The sequence below is a fragment of the Antechinus flavipes genome, chromosome 2 (genome assembly GCF_016432865.1).
Source record: "Antechinus flavipes isolate AdamAnt ecotype Samford, QLD, Australia chromosome 2, AdamAnt_v2, whole genome shotgun sequence".
NCBI classification, from domain to species: Eukaryota; Metazoa; Chordata; class Mammalia; order Dasyuromorphia; family Dasyuridae; genus Antechinus; species Antechinus flavipes.
In genome coordinates, this window is record NC_067399.1 from 147,232,905 (window position 1) to 147,251,213 (window position 18,309).

The window sequence follows — 18,309 nt, forward strand, 5'->3', positions numbered from 1 at the left end:
TTAGGTGCCCTTTTTTAATTTCTTGGCCTTCATTTTGTGTATGTGTGTATTACATTTTATTGATTTATTTCACATTTTAATATCACCCATATTTCCCAATTTGTCTTGGCAGACAGCAACACTTTATGACAAAGAATTAAAAAAAAAAAGTTCAGCAAAACCAAAATATTGAGAAAGTGATATCAGATGCAATGTTCCATTCCCTTGGTCCCTTACCTCTGCAAAAATTGGGGAGAGGAGAAGGGAGAGGTACCTTTTTATCTCTTTGGTACCAAGATTGGGCATTATTATATTTTGATCCTGTTTCATTTATTCTGTTTCATTTATTTTGTGGTTGAACTTTAAATTTTATATTGTCATTTTTACTATTTTCTAAGTTCTGTTTACTTTGTATTGGTTCTTATATATGTCTTCATAATCTTTATAAATTTTTAGCATTTCTGACAACACAATCATTCTCTTAACATTCATTTATCACAAACTTGTAGAGCCATTCCCTATTCAATGCTCATCTACTTTGTTTCAAATTCTTTGTTGCTGTAAAAAGGACAGCTAAAACTATTTTTTATTTTATATGGAACATTTTTGTCATTGACCTTTCTTGGGGTATATGCCTAACAATGGAATTTCTGGATCAAATGATATGGTCACTCAATCTGCATAAATCTATAATTTTTTTCCAGAATGGTTATATCAATTCATAGCTCTACCAAGAGTACTATTATGTCAGTGATTCTACAACTCTTCCTAACATCTCCTATTCCCAGCTTTTGCTATCTTTACCAATTTGTTATGTAGAAAGTGAAATCCCAGAATTGTTTGATTTGCATTTATTTCTCTTAATTAGTGATTTGTAACATTCATCTGATTATTAATAGGGTACAGTCTTTTTAAAGAACTATTTGCTTATAACCTTATTTTTCAGGAAATGGTTTTTGGTCTTGTATGTGCAACTCCTTAACAGTGTGATTTTTTTTTTTGAAAATCTGCTTTTTACAATTTGAGTGTTCTCTTTGATAAAGATGAAAGCAATAGTTATTCTGTATTCTCGATTAACATACTCTTTCCCTAAATAGGAACTTTCCCCCTGCTTGTTCTTAATGGTGAACATAACTTTTAAAACTTTTTATTGATGCTTTTTATTTTTACATTATATCCCATTTACTTACATCCATTTTCTCTTCATTATACCTAAGAGACAAATGCTAAGTAGAATTAGGGCCTGGAGAAGAAAGTCTGAAATAGCCATGTTGGCTAATAGCCTAAGAAACTGAGTTCAACAAAACCAACCAAAACAATCCAAAAACTTCAACTATATCTACTAGTATACATAAACTATCACACCCATAAACTATCATCCTTGCAAAGAAAAGGAGGTACATTTTCTCAACTCTACTTGGGGCTAAATATAGTCATTATAATTGCACAACTTTTTTCAAAAACTTGTAATTGTCTTTTAATATTTACATGTATTTTGTAAGCCTCAGGTTACTTAGAGCTTTTTGGAACTTCATTTTGAAGCGATTCTTAGTTCTTTCCATTCTTTTAAGATTTGTTGTTGGTTATATATCCATCAATCTTTTGTATGTGTTCTTGTTTTTTACTTCTGAGCCTTCATTTCCATCATAGATCTTTTTTCTCACATTAAAATATATTGCATTTCCTTGAATCTCATTGATTTGATTTTTAATAAAACCACTTATAATTCTGAATACAGTGGCCCAGAAATCTTCTCATTCTGAACTAACTCCTAGTAGAGAACACTGACATTTTTCAAATGTCCTCTTCTAGGAAACATACCACAGTTCCCACACATTCTCTATTAGGGAAAAAAACTACTATAGTACAGAACTTTCCCATCCTGAATTATTTCCTAACATGGAACAATAACATTTTAAATATGTCTTTTTCTAGGAAATATACCATATTTCCCATTCACTCTTTTAGGAAAAAACTTCCCCCTGACTAAAAATTCATGCTGCTTTAAACATTCTGTACTTAGGCCTCTTAAACATTTTGCTTATCAAAAATTTCTTTTTTCCCCCTCTTACCTCCCCCTTTACCACTGGAAAAGAAAAAAAATCTCATAACATAAATTTCTGTATTGGCCAAAAATCTGTGATTTATGGTTGGATTGTTGCATTGACCAGAATTCTTGAAGGCTTTCAAGATTGTTCTTTTAAACTCCAAGTCAGAGAACTTTCTGTGTAGCCTGACTTGTTTTTGTACTCTCATGATATTTGTGATTTTATAGATAGGGCTATAATGAATTAACAGGATTTAACTTGAGTAGTTTAGAAGCTACTAAGAACTTACACTGAGCTCTTCTAAAGGCTTTCATCCCTTCATCCTCTTCCCATTTCCCACTTCCTCACCCTCTTTGGAAAAAATTATTTCAATCAGGGTCCTCAAACTACGGCCCATGGACGTGTATCCCCCTCACCCAGGGCTATGAAGTTTATTTAAAGGCCCACAAAACAAAGGTTTTGTTTTTACTCTAGTCAGGTCCTCCAACAGTCTGAGGGACAATGAACTGGCCTCCTATTTAAAAAGTTTGAGGACCCCTGCCTGGGTCTTTAATGAATCCATTAGGCTGCCAAAACTCCTTCCTAAATTCTCTGTGTAATTACAGTTTAAGTACAGCAGGTGGCGGAGTTGTATTACCCACTTAATAGCCCTTTACCTTATTCCCCTTTGGAGGAAGAATTTTGTATAAAATTAATTGCCCTGACTCTGCATAATTTTCCCTGTAGGGGGTAGATTTGAGCTCTTATCACACTCTTAAAAAGTTAAACTTGCCAAATGCATAAGGGCGACAAGCAAAGGAAGTGGACCAGACAACCACAGCATGAGTGGGTGCTAGATTAGGTGGCTTTGGTGGGGAAAAGGAGTAGTGTTTGTGCCTCTTTGTACTTATTGATTAATAAGACTAGGAGAATATTGAAAAGTAGATGTTAAGGCATACTTTCAAGTATTTAGAGCTGAAGGGAAGGAATTTTTTTCAAGGAGAGGGGAAGGGTATCAAGTAAAGATTCATATATATGAGCCAGGACACTGCTAAGTTCTAGGGATACAAACAGAGCAAAAAGATAATCCATGCCTTTAAATTGCTTACAGAATATTCTCTTATTCTCTTCTTACATGCATTAAGTTTCGTTGATTGTTAAATTTTGAAGCATCTTGCCAAGACCCTTGCCCTGCTATGAATTTCTCAGAAAGAATGAACTCTATTTTATGGTGTCTTCTTTCCTGATGGTATACTATATTAAGTTTTTTCAGGATGGATAATTTAAGGATACAGGATAATCCCTCTTTAATTTCTAGTTACCACTGAGTAATTTTGTGCATTTTGAAATTAAACTTTTTGACATATTAGAAAAAAACATATAAACCAGGAATCACTTTATTTTTGCCACTTATCCCTAACTACCATTCCCTTAGTTAGGGCTACCCTTGTCTCCTTTGAAAAACCCAAGAACTTAAGAGATTGTTGCAAGTGTTTCCATCAATCTTGTATCTTTTTCTTTCTTCCTTTCCTCTTTCAGATCCATCTCCATCTCTGAATAATAATTGTTTGATCCAGGCAATAAAATAATAGAATTAGGATTAATTCCTCTCTCAATCTATCCCTCTTTGCCCTGTATTATATAGGAGAACCAGTGAATATTGGAGACAGTATAGAGAAACTCCAAATTGAGAGTCCTCTTTTTGAGCTCTCCCAGGTAACTGTTATGAAGAACAATGTAAGTACAGGTGTGGTTTGTTAACTCTTCTTATTTTGTAGTCATATATAATATCCTCATTGAAGCAAGCTATCAGTTTGGTTTAGAGGAGTTGAGTTTGAAACCTAACTCTCTTACTGACTCACTCCTGGGTGATCTTGGGCAAATCACTAGGCACTGTGGGTTTTTATTTTTAGCTCACTGGGAAACCATAAAATAAAGAGATTTAGACTATGTGAGTTATCTGTGGTCCCAGTTCTAATTTCTATAACTTGTTCTCATAGAGAAAAGAGCAGTATCAAAGACACTTGATAGGAAGATTTGGAATCTGAGCTGGGTATTGAAGCTTACAAAGCATTTGAATAAACTGAGTACTGAGATAGGGAAGGAGAAATCAGGCTGAATGATATGATGTAGAGGCCAGCAAGAGGGTGGCAGGCTTGAGATAGTCTATATATAGAGAGATTTTTGTTGTTACTGTGAAATTTAGTAGAAAATAAGTCTGAAGCTAAATGACTGAGGGCCTTGAAAGTAAGGCAAAGGAGGCCAGCTTGATGATGAGGTATTGTAGGTTTTCATTGTGATGAAACCAGTCTTTCAGTAGGATTAACTTTGTGTGTAGATTGCTTTGAAGGAAGGGAGATGAGGCAGAAAAATGAACCAGAAGACACTTTCTAGTAAAGGGTTGATTTAAGGAGATCTAAAATAGCCATGTGGAGTTAATCTAGTAGTGGAGAAAAAAATAAATAAAAGAAATGAAATTGATAACATGAATTTGTATTATCACCCCAACTCTGCTTCTTATAGTGTGCTTGCTGGGATCAAAGACAGTGGAAGTCACCTAGTATTAGGGACTTCCCATGGCAGGTTCAGGGGACCTACCTTGGAAATAGAATTAATGGGATGGACAATTTAAAAAAAAATTAATACCACTGTCCCCAATGAGTTGACATCTCTTAAGATGCTACTAATCAAAAAAGGAAGAAAATTTACACCTCAGAAAGAAATGCCAATATGGCTATGTAATCCTATAAATCCTGTAAATGCTGTTGTAACTGAGGTGGGGCAGTAGCTTTGAAGGAGAAAGGGGCACCATGGAAATGGGATGCCTTCTGAAAGTCACAATTCACTGCTTGTTTCCTGATTCCCCTTTGTACCCTAGTTCTTTGGGTCTTAATTTCATTCCTGTCTAAAGTGACCAGGGAACCTTTAGTCCAGCAGAAAAACCTCACAGCCTCTAGAGCTACATTTTGAAAGTTTCTAATGCCCAAACTCTCCTGAATGGAAGTATACATTTCTACAGTTCTGTTCCCCTTCCCCCCAAGATAAAAATAAATAGCACAATGCCCCCAAACTAACCAAAATGAGGTGATATTAAGCCATTATAGGTCTGTCTACGGGTGAGAGGTTTCAGAGTGGTGGAAACAGGATGTGAGCAGGAGGTAAATGGGGAAGGTAAAGGTGGCTTTTGTAGTACTTCATGTTCTGAGCCACAGCAAAGGTTCAGGGCTAGTGTGGGAGTCCCTACATCCTGCCTCCCCACAAGGCCCCTTATTCTTCAGTGAACCAAGCCCTGCTGTTAACCCCTTCTTGGCTTGTGGCCGTTTGTTTGGTCAATGCACTGTTCACACATAGACTTTGTAACCTGTCTTGTCAGACATTTGGATGGCTGGGTGAGGGATAGTGTCTCTTGCCACAGTGAGTTTTCAATGTCCCTGCAATTATTTCCTCATCCCCTAAAATTTGGGAAGATGGAGTTGTCTGTGTGTAGATGACATAATCTTTTAAGATCTCTTCCAGATAAGATGCTATGATTGATAGAGTTTCCTTTCTGAGGAGGATTCTGCAATAGATTCTATGTTTCATAGGGGAAGCTGCATCATATAGTAAACTGAGTGCTAGTTAAGAAGAGCTGAATTCAAATCCTGCCTCTACTGTCTACTTGCCATTTGTTTCACCTCGGTAGAGTTTCAGATGATCTCCAAAGTTCCTTCTTGCCAGAAATCTATAGATGATCCAATGATCTCCCAGAGAGATTCTGTCAGGCAGAATTCTTCTTTCCTTCTTCCCTCTTTTCCTCCCTTCCTTCCTTTCCCTTCCTTCTGGGTTTGGCAATCACGAATTTAAAAGACACGCCTAAGGACACATCACATTTGGAAGACATTTATGGTGTATGTTGTATAGTGATTAGTTTTAGGTACTCATCATCTTTCTTGGACTAGAGAGATGAGTATGTCTGTTTTTTTTTTTTAAAGAAAAAAATGGTTTCAAATTGTATTTAAAGACTATCAGTTATTTTTAGGAATGAATTTTAGGATTTTAGGAATTTAGGATTTAGGAATTTAGGAATGAATTTTAGGATTTTAGGAATTTAGGATTTAGGAATTTTAGGAATGAATAGCATTTTTCATCATAAATCTTTTAGAATTGTCTTGGAACATTGTAATGCTGAGAATAAGTAAATCATTCATAGTTGATTATGCTACAATATTGCTGTCAAATTTGTACATAGTACATTTCACTTTACATCAGCTCATGGAAGTTTTTTTTTTTTTAATTACAACTTTTTATTTACAAAACATTGTTTTGATTGTCTTAAAGCAGGGATGAGGAACCTCTTTTCTGCCAAGTGTCATTTGTATATTTATTACATCATTTATGGACCACACAAAATTATCAACTTATAGAACTGAAGTAGTGGGAGGTTGTTGTACCTACCTTTCAGCTCATTATTACCCACAATTACCTTAACAAATGATTTCAAGGGGTGAACATTCTGTACCCCTGTCTTAAAGACATAAGTAAGACTAGTTCTCACAAAGGGTGCTGAACCACTCATTCCCCAGACTGGGAATTAAATACTGTAGAGGCCCCTCCTGATTTTACTATAACAGGGCAAAATGACTTATGCCTCTTGAGTAATGGTATAGGTCTTTCTATCCCCTTCTTTGCCAGCGTTTACCTAAGTTAATCTCCATTATGAGGCTGGCTCTCCTTGAAACTGTCAATGAAAGGTCTATAACTTCTATTGCTGCCATCTCCTAGTCGCTTTTTGATTTCTAGAAAAAACAGGAGCTGGTTTGAATTGGCATCAGCCTTTGGCTAAAAGCCTTATCCTTCTTAGCATGATTGGCAGGGCCACACAGCTAATTAACCCCATTATTGGCCAATGGAATAAAGCATAAGAAAAGCCAGACAGGATCAACCTAACATTTCTTTCTGACAAGAACACCCAGCATTATTGTGTGGGATGGTGTGGTAGTTTTTCTTTTCAAGGGTATTCTTAGAATTAATGATTATATTTTCCTCAAATCTTTAACTTTCCTTAATCTCCTGCTATGGAGATTTTCTCTTGTCTTTGAAATTTATCGAATCTTTTCTCAATCCTTTTACTTTATCAAATGAATTCACTTTGCTACCTGGTTGTTTTCAGGGACCACAATATAAAACTATTTGTTATAGTTCCCCAGGTACAGAAACTCCCAAGAGTATTCTTCCCCCATCCTTTATACCCATCATCCAACTAATCACTAGGCCCTATTTATTTAATCTCCACAGTTTATTACATTTTTTTCTTCCTTACCATTTCCACCGACATATTCCTTATCACCTCATATCTCATTTACAATAATCATTTTTGATTAGGCTGTCTTTCAGTCTCTTCCCCTTCCAACCCGTTCTATATCCTGATACTGGATCAATCTTAAAACACAATCTTAATCAGATCTCTTTCTCCCCCCCCCCAATTCCATTATCAAAAGGATGAAATCCAAAAAACCTGGCTTAGAAAAGCCCAATTCCCAACCCACTCTTTCACCTTTACTTATGCTTTTCTAAAAGGAAGTCTGATGTACTGTTTCCAATATCCCAATATGTAGACTCAGTCTCTGAATCTTTTTCTCTTCAATCTAGGAATACCTGGTCCCCTTTGTCTTTCCCTGTCTTATTCTTCCTTAAGTTCCATCTCATCCATGACAATTTTTTTGACCATCCAATTTGAGCCTTTCTACAGTCATTCCATATCAATATAAAAAAGGGGGAGAGAATTGGAGCAAGTCACTCTCCCTTTCTACTAATAGTTCTGGCTGAGTCATCTATGCACATCAGATCTTCCAACAATAATTAGAACAGTGTTAATACTTTATTGACTGACAATGTGGACAGCTCAGGGTGCCAGTTGTTCACCCTTGGGGTTTTTGTTTTTTGAAGAGGACCTGTGACATCAGAGGATGATGTCATGATTTCCTCATGAATTAAAGTCATCTTCTTTTTCTGAGTCACTGAAATCCAGTGGAAGGACAAAAATCAAGACTATTGGTGATGCTCTAAGGGCTCCTTAGCCCTTGCTTTAGCTGCCTCCTGACTACTGGGATAAATCATTCTCATCTGCCCATTTTGCTGGCACATGTCTACCCCATATGCTTGGGGTACACAACCCCAACTCACTGACAGAGTTGGACGCCTGGTTTAGCCCATCTGTTGAGACTGTTTTACTGGGTACGTGCCCCTCACTTTCTTCCTCTGTAAAATGAGATAAAGAAGGAAATGGCAAACCACTTCAGTATCTTTGTCAGAAAACCCCAAATGGCATCACAAAGAGTTGGACAGAACTAAAATGACTGAAGAACGAAGTTGGCCAGTAATTGGAAAATTTAACACAAGAAGGTAACCCAGGAAGGATATAAATTGTCTTATTGCTGTTTCAGAAATGCCAGGGAAGCAGCATCAAATATTAAAGAATCCTCAAGCTGCTGACTAGAGTCTTGTACTTCATCAAGATCTAGAGTGATCTCCCAAATGCCATAGGGTGATATTAACCCAGCAGTGATCTTTTCTGTTCTCTGAAGTCATAGACTTTATTGTCTGTATCATTCACTTGGCACTTATACTGCCTTGTGACATCTCTTTGTATTTAACTCAGATGTCATGTCATGTTTCCCTAATTATAGTGTAAACTGAGAGCAGGGACCAGTTTTATTGTTCCCCTAAGCACTTGTCACTTTGCTGGGAGGTTTAGGAGGTATTCAGTAAATACTTGGTGAATAATTGATTGGTCACAGCAACTCTCTTCATCTTTGTTAACAGAAGGGAAGTCAGTCTCTTTGGGCATGTTGGACCCTTCCAAGATGGCATTAGTAATAGTAAAAGAACTTAGTGAAAAGGTGGTTTCATTTGAAGGCCAGGGAAGTGAACTGAAAAGGTGGAAGTTTTTTTAAAATGCCTATTACCAGTACCAAATAACATAAGAGTGATGAAAAGCAAATATTTTCCCATTGATTTTCTCTTGAACCCAACACTGACATTTAAGTGTTCATTTGCTATTTTATAATTGAAGACACTTCTGGATGTCTCTACTCATTTCATGAGACGCCTCATAGATTTTTGTGGGAGGTTAGGAAATTGAGCACATCACTTTTTCCCAACAAAATCTTTCTTATTAAATTTACTGTGTTTTGTTTATAAATGTCTAGGACTGTGGAATGTTCTTTTCTTTTTGGGGGGTGGGGTGGGAGAGTGGGTGGATTTGAATCCAAGTCCTGTGACTTCAGAACCTGTGTCTTTTTCATAACACCATGTTTCATCTTTTATTTTGAGATTACCTTTTTATATATAAAACAATATCATACACACATATGTATTCACACACATATTTTACTTCTCTTTAGGCCTTGATTTCAATGATGATAATTAATGCTTTAACAACATTCAAAAATCAATGGTAAATAAAGCTAGAGGGAAATGACGTCAAGTTCCTCTGTCTAATCCCCTATGGCTTTCAGAAACCTACAGTGGCACAGAGTGGAGATCAACCAGGGAAGGTAGAAGGCCCTGCTCCTACCGTGACTGAGATCCAGGCTTGTTCCCAGGATCACAGCAAGAGGCAGATCAGGGTCCTGACAGCACTTCCAGGCTACAGCAGGAGAGAGAAATAGATCATGATCTAGGTAGCAGAAGATGTGGCTAGAAGAGCTCCCAGACAGGGCAGTACTGCCATCGAAGGAAAAAGGGCCAGAGCAGTAATTAGGCAGCACAGACACCGTCCAAGCAACCCATCACTCAGACTAGGGCCGATACAGTGGGCCGAGTCCGAGCAGCTCACATGAGTCATAACGCAATATGGGGCCAGATCATCACCTAGACAATGCTGCATTCAGGCCACCCATCTCTAACCAAAAAGGCCAGCCCAATACCTAGGCATCTGTTGAAACCACAGCAGGAAAAAGGGCCAAACATATAAACCTACTTCCTTCCTCCTCCCACCTTGTACGTCCTCAGTCTCTGGGGAGAAGGACATTAAGTCCATAGCTTAACTCAGTTCTTGTAGGCTCTACAAAAGCTAGTCCCCAGGTCACTCGTCTTCTCAGGCTTCCCAACCAAATTGGTGGGCTACAAAATATTTTTCTTTTGGAAATACTTTTGGTAACAGTCATCAGAAGTAAATGCAAATTTGAGATAATTTTTAAGTTATGTTTCTTCTTTATTTGGGATTTGGTACTTAAACTAGGTTAATGGAAATTTATTTCATTATCAGTCTTAGTTATTAACACTTTTTTTTGTCTCTTCAAACTTCCCTTTTCTATTCAATTACCCATAATGGGCAATGGCACCAAAATATTAATGGTTAAAAAAGTAAGCATTTAATGGCTTGTTAATTGTGATAAACTACAGTCATCATCAGTTTCAGTTTATGTCCAGTGGTTTTTCACGTCAGTTGAATGTTACAGGCATTGGGTGAGATCAACACAGTAAGTTGGTCCCCAAAACTACCATTTCCCCAGACACAGCTGGAAATATCTATAGCTTCCTTTCTTAGTCAAGATTCTACTTTTTAGTCATACAATAGATTTGGTTGTTATCTTCTTACTTTCCCACACCATCGAGGTTGGCCAGTTGACCTTCTCCCAGAGAAGAAGCTATCTACATACCGATGGAATTGTGAAGTTTGAAGAGAGAGGAAAGCAAAAGTGATAGTAATTAAATGATTGAATGGCTGTGTGCTTCTATGGCATTTTAACTTTTTTTTCTTTGTGGAATATAAGGGTTCTATGGAATACTGTTTGAGAAATATTGTTGGAGATATAAATTGAAAATAATATTGGATGGAGAATCTGCAGAATCCTTGGGATTCTGGTTTTGGTTCTTTCCTGAGTTCCTCTCTAGAACTAACCTTTTTTTTTTTTTTTAATTTCAGATCCCATCTGTATAGTGATTATAGCTCTAACTGGGAGTATTCTGAGATTTGATGAATCAATCATGTTTACCCTGTCTATGTTCTGTACATGGTTCTGGAATTCCTCTCAGTCTATGCTTTTCCTTCCCCTTCATCTTTTGGCTCCAGTTCTCAGAAATAGGTTAAGTCTTTAAAAGAAAGTTATTAGCTTAATTATAATGAGAAGAGTGAAAAGTGAAATGAACAATGGATTCTGAGTTCATATCCCAAATGGTCTACTCTGTGTGAAAAGAGAGGGAGGAGAAACTTGATGCATCATCTTTTTTGCTTGGATATAAGGATAATCCCAGGAGGAAGCAGGAAGAATACATCTAGGCACAGAGGACCTTAGATTCCCAAAAGAGGGCGGGGGTCAGTTGAACTTAATTCCTTCTCATGAACACACATCTACTCTGGCACCTGATGTAATGGAAACCATGGGTCTGTGGGAATCAGAATATAGTGGAATTCTAGTTTCTATCAGTGCTTGACTGATACATTGGTCAAATCTATTTAACTTTTTGGTTCCTCGGTTTGCCCATCTATAGAAGGGAGATGATCTCTTCCTGATGTGAAGACAAATGTGAAAGTCTATAAAAGATTCAAAATGTCATGCTGACAGAGAAATATCTTTGTATAGTGGAGACCTCCCTCTTACTCATTTCCTCCTGAACCCGTTCTTCACTCATAGGCTCTTAACTCTTCTGTAGATCTTTCCTTAGTCTGGCTGTATGATGTTAGAGTTTGGGTAACAGGAGAGATCCAACTAAACCCTCTCTGCCACATATTAAGCATAAAACTTTTTTATTTGAAATTCATGAGGGTGAAATGACAAAAGAAGTTGCACAAGAGGTTTCCCTGGCTTCAGGTAATATTATGTGGACAAGGCTGTAAGCAGGTAGGATTGGATGATGACAATTTGATACTAAACTTTAAAGTGCTATTTAAATAGCAAAGTATGTTACATATTCCATTAACTTTTTTTTAAGTTCTCTATATTATTATTATTTTGGCATGGCAATTGAGATTAAGTGATTTGCCCAGAGACACAACTAGTAAATGTCAAGTATCTGAAGCCCGATTTGAAGTCCAGTCTTCCTGACTCCAGGACTGGTACTCTTATCTACTGCACTACCTAGCTGCTCCGTATGTCATTAATTTTAGCATCATAACTGAGATACATACAGCCCTTTTGCAGATGAAAAAACAGAGGCCTAGAGAAATTATATGATTTGTCTGTATTCATACAGCTACTAAGTAACTAAAATGCATTTTGAATTGTGGTCTTCCTGACTTATGGTCCAGCATCTTATCCAAAATACCTGGGTCTAACCTTGATTCTATTAATACTTTTCTTCTAGTTTGAGTCACTGACCATTTCTCTCTTTGCTCTTTGTGGCTTTAGTGTTTTGGCAGCCCTGAAAAACTATGGAGATCTGAAAGTCTGGTAAGAAGAAAAGAGATTTTTATTTGAAGAGCTCCCTTTTCTTCCTGAGGTCCCTGGAACCTTTTGTCTTGTTATCCAAGCTTAAGTGACTCCTCCAACACCTTTAATAATACTTGACATTCTTTTTTTTCCCCTCAGTAATATTTTATTTTTCCAAATACATGTAAAGATAGTTTTCAACATTCATTTTTGTAAAAGTTTGTGTTCCAAATTTTTCTCCTTCTCTCCCTTATTTTCCCCTTCCCAAAACAGCAAGTAATCTGATATAGGTTAAATATGTACAATCCTTTTAAACATATTTTTATTTTTTGTCATGGTGTACAAGAAAAATTAGACCAAAATGGGGAAAATACAAGAAAGAACAAGATTTTTTTAAAAAGGTGAAAAAACTATTATGCACAGTTTGATATTCCTTTGGGCACAGTTGCAATTTGTTCTCCAGAATGGTTGAATCAGTTCACAACTTCACCAACAATGTATCAGAGTTCCAGTTTTCTCACATCCCCTCCAACATTTATCATCATCTTTTCTTTATTCAATCTGAGAGGTGTGAAATACTTGACATTCTTAATTCTCCCTTTGGATTTCAATGTTCTGGGTTACCTTATCTGATGTTTCCTTATTCCCCAGTTCTAGTCACCGGCTAACTTCTGCCACAGGGGAAGCAAGGCCAGACCATCCCTATGTGGCCCTCCATTCCCCTCAGGCTCTGTCTCTGCCTAATCTCCTAGGACTGACAGTGCTAGTCAGGTAGAACTAACCAGGTCTCTCCTTATCCCTCTTGAACTAGTTGCCCAGGAGAGAGAACATCCTTTTGCCTGGAGTGTAAGGTCCAGGTTTCCAACACAGATACCGAACAGGTGATGTTCCCTTGTTTCTTGGGCTTCATCTCAAGGATAGGTTCCTTGGTCCCAATATCTTGCCCCTCACTCCTGGGTTGGTTGCTGACATATGATTCAATGCTGGAAGACCCTTCATTTACAAATGACGAACCCAAAGGCCCATAAAAGCTAAATAAATTGCCCAAGAACAGCCAATATTTTATACTGCTTCTATAGCATTTCTAAAGATTTCTTCATTACTCTGGTCCCATTCTAACTCATTTTCTGTTTCTTGCAAGGCGCAGAAAGGGAAGTTGCAGCAGTTGGGGAACAGTTTCTGTTTGGGGCTCAACTTGAGGGCTTGGCCATGGCCTTCTGAGCAGTGGGGCTTGGGGCATGGTTTACTGCTGGGGGTGGGGGTGGTGCGTCAGCTCCTTTGCATGGTCTGGCAGCTGTGAGGCTCTTCTATGGGGAAGTCTGCGTAGTACAGAGAGGGTGGGCATGTGGGAGATGAGTCACCATCTGGGTCTTTCCCCCATAATTTTCTGGCTGCCTGCTTTTCATTTCCAGGCCTCCCTTCTCTCTAACCAGGACTATCTCCTCCCCCAAACATCTGAAACCCTTGGCACCCACACTGTCCCACATCTGAAATACCAAACTCGCCTCCCCCTGTCTCCCCTTCTCTGTGCTGGCTTTGCCTGAGCATGACACAAAGAAATAGGGGAACAGATTCAACAAGACCCTTTCCTCCCACCCTTTGAGTGAGGATACCGAAGTTGGACTCCTAAGGCTTATTTGTTCATTCTTCTCCCCCAACAGCTAAGTGCCTCTGACTCATTGGGTCCCCTTCCCTTCTCTGTGCCTCGATGTCCCCATCTGTGCTGTAAATTTCTTTAAATGCCAAAGGCTTTGAGATATGAGTAACTCATGGCTCCCAGTACTCCCATAACTCCTGGAAATGCACCATTGAGGCCCAACTCCAAAGATTCAGTCTTTCCCACTGCTTGACCCCTGGAAGCCCCAAAGTCTTGCTGAAATGAGGAGGTGGTACCTGGGGTCTCCAGGCTCCAGGCACACGGCTGTCTGCACTTTCTTGTTTCTGAAACAGCCTGATGGCAACTGGCAAAGACCTCTGCAAAGCTCCCAGAATCTCAAATTTATTCCTTTTCCTAGAAACCAATTCTACTATACTACCAAAAGTGTGAGGTTTGTTTTTATATCTGTGTCCTAGAATCCTAGAATGTGAGAGCTCGCCTTAGAAATCATCTCATCCAAATATTGTATTCTACAAAGAAGGAAATGGACCTAAAGACATTTTTTAAAATTACCTTTTGCTTTTATATCACTTTAATTTCTGAATATATTCCTCCTCTGATCCAGTGAATCTTGTAACAAAGAATAAAAAGAAAGGGGGGCGTTTCAGCAAAATCAACCAACACATTGATTTTCCCCCATAGTGGGGAATACTCCATAGTCTTCCCTTCTCTTCCCCTATCCACACCTCAGCTTTAGAGAAGCAAAGGAGGTGTACTTTAAAGTCTTTTTCAAGACAAGCTAGATCATTATGATTCCACAACATTCAGTTTCATTTGGTGGGGAGGCTAGTTGTTTTTGTTCCATTTATATCAGTGGTTTTTAACCTGGGGTTTATGAACTTTAAAATATATTTTTTGATAACTTTTAATATAGTTTCTTTTATAAACTTGTGCATTTTACTTTATATATTAAAATATGCTAAGAACTCATAAACTTTATCAAAGTGCTAAAGAGGTCTAGGACACCCCAAATTAAGAATTCCTTATTTACACTGTAGTCATTGTTTAACCAGACTTTAGAGGATGGAATGTGGGGGGAAAAAAACAATACCACACCAACAAAATATTCATCTCCTGATAGAACTACTTGCCCAGAATCTAAACCAAAGCCTCAGGGGAGCCAAGGCCTCCTAGTATAGAGGCCACCCATTGATGCTTTGGACAAGGTCAAGGCCAAGGTCAAATCCAAGCCTGAAATCAGGGGCTGGAGGGTTGTGATGATGTTTATGTTGGTCACTGGGGCTAAACATGGGTAAGGTGGATTTAACATGACAAATAAGACACATTTTTGGACATGGTTTCTCTTTATTACCACAATGGATGTGAAGCTTTCTATCCTTCCTATTCAGTTACCAAATCCTGACAAATTAGAAGGAAAAAATCTCTCTTGAAGTTTAAAAGAGAGACTTTAAAAATCACAGGATACCTCGGTGGTATCCAGGAGCCCATATTGAGAATTGGAGAAAATTTGCCCCTACTCGTCAGAGGAGGCAAAAAAAAAGCCACCCCACAATTGCTGCTAATTTGAAAGGGGGACAAAACCTGGGCAGGTCATGTCTTTGATTCCAATTTGAAACAATGATATTGTTGTTTGATTGTTGTCAGTTGTGTCCATTTTATGAGCTCATTTGGGATTTTCTTGGCAAAGATACTGGAGCGGTTTGCCATTTCCTTTTCCAGCTCATTTTACAGATGAAGAAACTAAGGCAGACAGATTTAAGTGACTTGCTCAGGGTCACACAGAATGTCTGAGGCTACATTTGAAGTCAGGAAGTCTTACTGATTGGAGGCCCAGAGCTCTGTCCGGAGTGCCACTGGATTCCTCAGCCTCAATTCTAAGAAAGATATTATCCTAATCTCTCCCTTGTTCTAAGCATCTCATGATCTGTGTCAGGGTGTCATTCTTGCTAACAAACCTATATCGAAGCCATGTCAGCTTGTCTACTCTCATTTGGCCTAGATCATCACCCTGCCTTCCCTTAGCACCCTTCCCCAAATACGTACACATACTTAAAATTTTGGTATAGGTCCCCACAGGTAATGCTGCTTTGGGGAAGGGGGAATTGAGAATAGGAAATTATTTTTTCAAGGCCCCATAAAGAGACAGAGGGGAGGCTTGAGGCTAGATCCCTGATTTTCTAACTTTTTATTTTTACAGAAGAAAAAACTGGGGCCCACAGTGGTTGAGTGAAGTTCCAGTGTCCCATAGCCAGTAATTATCTGAGGCAAAATTTGAACTCAGCTCTTCCTGGAAGGATAAATGATTTTTCCATGGTCACAAGGCAGTGTCAGAGGTAAGATTTGAACCCAGTCTCCTCACTCATTCATCCCATTATACCCTATTACTTCCTAACCCTTCTTTCCTGATCCTTCTCTTTAACTCTGTTCATTTCACTAATCTTCTGAAGAAAATTTCTTTCTGCTAATTTTCTGGAAAAAGTTATCTACAACTGATACTTCTATTTCCTCATTATCTGACTATTGTCTTCTGAACCTCTGCCTCCCATTATAGAAACTGCTCTCTCTAGAGTCACTAGTGACTTCTTAATGACCATGTCTGCTATTGTTAACCTTTTTGCAGTTTTCCACAGTATTGACCACTTCCTACTAGCAGAGTCTCTTCCTCTGGCTCTTTAGAGATATTGTGCTTCCCTATTTAGCCTCTTAGCTTTCTCTGTATTCTCTTTTTGGCTTCTTATCTCCTTCCCAGTCTATTAATATTTCTAGTGGTTATTTCCCAAATGTTTGTAATCTATTTTCTTCCTTTAGCAATTTCACTTACCCCATATTTTCAAATACCATTTCTTTGCAGAAAACTCTCAAGTCTTTTCTCCATTTTCTCATTTGCTTTCTGAAATTTAGATTTTCCTCTCCTAAAGGACATTGCCACTTAGATGTCCTAAATAATAAATAAATACATAAACATATGTGTATAGAAAATCTTAAAATGGAATCAATGTCTTGATTTCCCTACCCTCTCAAACCTCTTTCTCCCCCTGGCCTCTTTATTTCTGCTTGTGTCAACACTATTCTCTGATCTACCTTCTACTCCTTCCTTTCTCCCCTCTCCTATTCATTAGGTCCTATGAACTCCACCTGTGAAACATCAATCACATCTGTGCTGTTTTTTTCTCTAAAAAAAAGTTTTATTGATAACTTTGGTTTTTTTTAAAATAATATAATCATTTCCTAGCACATTACTTTCTCCACTGATTTCTATCTTGAAACAAACAAAAAAAATAATCAAGCAAAATTTACCACATCAATTTATGGCATATAGAATGTTCTTCTATTCCTCTGTCTTCTCACATCTGTACTAAGAGATGAGAAGGGTTTTTTTTTTTTTTGCTATTTTCCATGAGTAGAATAATCATTGAAATAAATGTATATCTGGCTACCTTCTAGTGTTGTTTTCATTTGTATTATAATGTCATTGTATATATTATTCTCCTGGTTCTGTTTTCTCTGCATTATTTCATCTAAGTCTTCAAATGTTTCTCTGAATTCCTTATATTAATCATTTATTGTGGAGCAATGATAATCCATTCTGTTTTGGCTCTTCTTAGCAACACAATGATCCAAGACATTCCTAAAGGACTAATGATGAAGCATCCCATCCACTTCCAAAGGAAAAAACTGATATTGTTTGAACACAGACTAAAGGATGTGATTTTTCCACTTTTTTCTTTTATTCTTTTTCTTTTATTTGCATCTCTTCACAAAATGTATAATCTATATTTGATTGCTTACTATCTGGGGAAGAGGAAGAGATAGAATTTGAAACTCAAAACTTTTAAAAAGATTATTGAAAAATTGTTTTAATATGTAATAGGTGGAAATAAAATATATTTATAGTAATAGTACATTCTTTTCATGTACCCAATTTGTTCAACTATTACCCAAGGAATGGATCACTACTGTGTTTTCAGTCTTTTACTCCTACAAAGAGGGCTGCTGTGCACATTTTGGTATACATGGGACCTTCCTTTCTGTAATCTGGGACTGGCACATGTGCAGAAGTTCACTCAACTTCCCCACATGGAGAGACTGGAAAACCTGTTTCTCACAAAATAATGATGGAGTTTTAAAAAATGCCTTGGAGAAATTGTGGAGCATGTATAGATATTCTATAACTGGGGGGCTGGTTATATGGTGAGAGTAAGACTCTGACTGACTTCAGAGGCATTCAAAAAGCCTAGTTGACTTCCTGAATCCTTCTCTGTCATCATTACTTTCCATTGCTCTGTCCCTGATAGTGTGACTCCTTTACCTATGATGCTGTGTAAGAAACATC